Source organism: Propithecus coquereli, unplaced genomic scaffold (assembly GCF_000956105.1).
Source record: "Propithecus coquereli isolate 6110/MARCELLA unplaced genomic scaffold, Pcoq_1.0 Scaffold17, whole genome shotgun sequence".
NCBI lineage: Eukaryota > Metazoa > Chordata > Mammalia > Primates > Indriidae > Propithecus > Propithecus coquereli.
In genome coordinates, this window is record NW_012141635.1 from 7,533,343 (window position 1) to 7,536,366 (window position 3,024).

Genomic DNA, 3,024 nt, shown 5'->3' on the forward strand with positions numbered 1-3,024 from the left:
AAAAAAAAAAAAAAAAAAGTTTCTAATCAGTATTCCTACCTAAATAATCAATTTGACTGATTGATAATTGGTGCTCTGCCCATATGATCTTGCCAATGGTGAGGTCATCCACCAAGAGTTCCCATACATGCTGATGGCTTCCCTCAGCCTAAGGCCAAGGAGTGAGCAGGGTAAGTCACAGTTCGTGTTACTGGAGCAACTCTCAGCCAAAAAGGGACCCAAGTCAACGGTAAATACTGCAGCCTTCTTGCCTCTCAGTGGAGCAATTCTGACATTAGTTTCTCAGAGGGTTTCTAGCATAAGCAAGCCCCCTTTGCACACTGCAATCCCATAACCAAGTCTTAAAGCTAAAGGGTTACATGAGGGAAGAAAATGGAAAGGAAAAATGTAACAGCAATTATTTCAAAATAGATTATCTCCTGTCCCTCCTACACTAATAGAAATTCAGTCTATTGCTGCTCCAGACTTCTCTTAAACTTCATTGGTGTCAATTGTGAAAGGAGACTGCTCACAAATCAGATCTAGGTCACATAGAAGATGTTGCATTAGGGCTTTGAAATGAGAAGTATAAATATATTTATTTTATTATACAATAAAATATTAAAATTTTCATCATATGTTATTAGATTTAGAAATTTAAATTTTGTCAGCATAAGACATATTTTGTTATACTTGAGACTCCTATCTGTTGCAGAGGCTGTGGGTTGCCCTTCCTCTGTTGTAATCATTCTAAGCATTAAGTCTCAGAGTGGCATTTCACTGTGTTTTCCCCTCAAATTAGCATAAATTTTTGTACAACTACATAATACAGACAAGACACTATTAGGAAGGTTTAGCAACAAAATGATGTCAAGTTCAAAGAAAATATACAACATCACGATGAGAATTTTAATTCCATTTGGTCTGAATCTATGCTCTATGCAAATCTAGAATTTCTTGCCCATGGTAATTCACTCTTCTTACACTTCTTGTCTTAGTTTTGTAGGAAAGTTCAAACTTCTCTGAAGGTTCAAGTCTAAGTCTTTCCATATGAATTAACAGTAAACAGATTAACAGAAAAAAAGCATATTAAGGTGTATTGAAAAACAGGAATTGATAGTAAGAGAATATACTTTGCTTTGTATGAGACAAATTGTTTAAGATTAGAGATTAGAGAAAAATGTGCTCTCTCTGATTCTAACTGATGCTATTTGCTTCTGTGACCGTGCTTGCTTTTAGTTGTTTGTTAAATGTAGTTAACCAGAAACAGGAATAAGAGCAGGAGTGACTCCATGACAGGCTGAACTTCCTGGAGTAGACCTAAGTTTCAGTTTTCCCGAAAGGACGCCGCCCTTTCCCCCGAAATGACGCTGATCACAATTGGCGCCGGCGGGAAATCCCGAGGCTTGAAGCCACTTTTAAAGGAACCAATCAGGAGCCAACACGATTAGCCACTTTTAAAGGAACCAATGAACTAAGGAGGGGAGGGGGAGGAAGGTGTGCCCAGCGTGTCGTGTGAAACCTGTGTGTTGTGTGTAAAACAGAAAAAGGTATAAAAGCTTAACCTCTACCCCAAGGCGGGGTCCTAGCCCTTAAAAGAGGCCACTGCGTTGGTGCTCTGGGACTTGGACCCTAGCTCGAGCTAGCCAATAAACTCCTTTGCCATTTGCAGCCTCGGTGACTCTGCCTCTCTGTTCCTAGGGCCCAGGGGAACCGGCTCTAACAGTATAAGCACAGGGGAATCACAGGAGAATGACTGTCCAATAACCCTGAGAGGTACAATTGCTTATATACCCTTCTTCACAAGGGAAAGAGGAGATGGGGAATGTAGGCTATTTTTTTGAAGGGTAGAAAATTATTGTTTGGGAGATGGAAATTAACTTGTAAATGACTCTCTGTGGAATTTGAATGAGCCCAAGAGGCACACATTATCTTGTGAAAAAGTACATCCAGATACGGTTGCATTGTAACAGAGTGAACGGGCCTGAAAAGGGGTAAAACGTTTTAAAAGTTGTCTCTTTAAGACCTCCCCCACTCTTCTTGAGAATTAAAACCTGCATTCCTGCCCGAGGTCAGTGTCTTTTGTTCTTTGTACCACAGGAGATGACTCAATGGAATTGTCCTGGCAGAGGTCACTAGATTGTCTTCACAGGAGATGGGATGGATCAGAACCATCAACTATAATTAAACAGCAATAGCCTGAAGCTGAAAACTCTCCCTTTAAAAGCTGTATTTCTGCTTAACAATAGGAAAATGTTACTTTAAGACACAAGTCTGCTATTCTCCTCATTTGCTGGCACATTAATAAACCTCCCTCTCCTTCTCTTCAAACCACTTGTTCTTGTTCTTCTGATGTGGCCTTGGGGACAAGTACCGAATTTTTAGTAACAGCATTCCTCAGTCTTCTTTTCTGCCATAGAGAATGAGATTTCAGGGAGAGGATGAAAGGCAATTGTGTTCTCTCTACTGGGTCCCATCTAAAGGTAGATAAGGAAATATCAGAGCAGAGCCTCCTTTAGTATCTGCTTGCCTTCAAGGGCCTTTAATTTAAAATAATCAGCATACCTAGGTGCCATATTTTAGGGTGAAATTCCCTGGGCTCTTTCAGTTTCAGTTGCCCAAAAGCAGATTGGATGCAAGTAGCTATCTGGGAAGTTAGAAATGTCACAATAGAGGATGAAGGGGGAGAAGACACACTTGATGGAGTTTAAATCCTCCAAAGACAGTTTTACAAATGAGAAAAAATTAAATTTAAAGAGAAGAGATTTAAATCAGAAGAGATAAAGATATCTCAAAATAATTAATAGAATAGGTTACATTAAATTACACAGGTATGTCCACTAGTAAAAAAACATTGTAGCCAAGAACAAAAATTTTTACCATCGATTGTGGTCTGAGAGTAGGAAATTGTTTAAAGTGGTAGGAGGGGGAAGGAAATGTGAGTTCTACAAGGGTGGGGATGATTGTTTTCTATTCACAGCTGTAAACCCAATGCCTACAGCAGTACCTGAGACCTGGGAGCCATGCCACAAATATTAATAATTA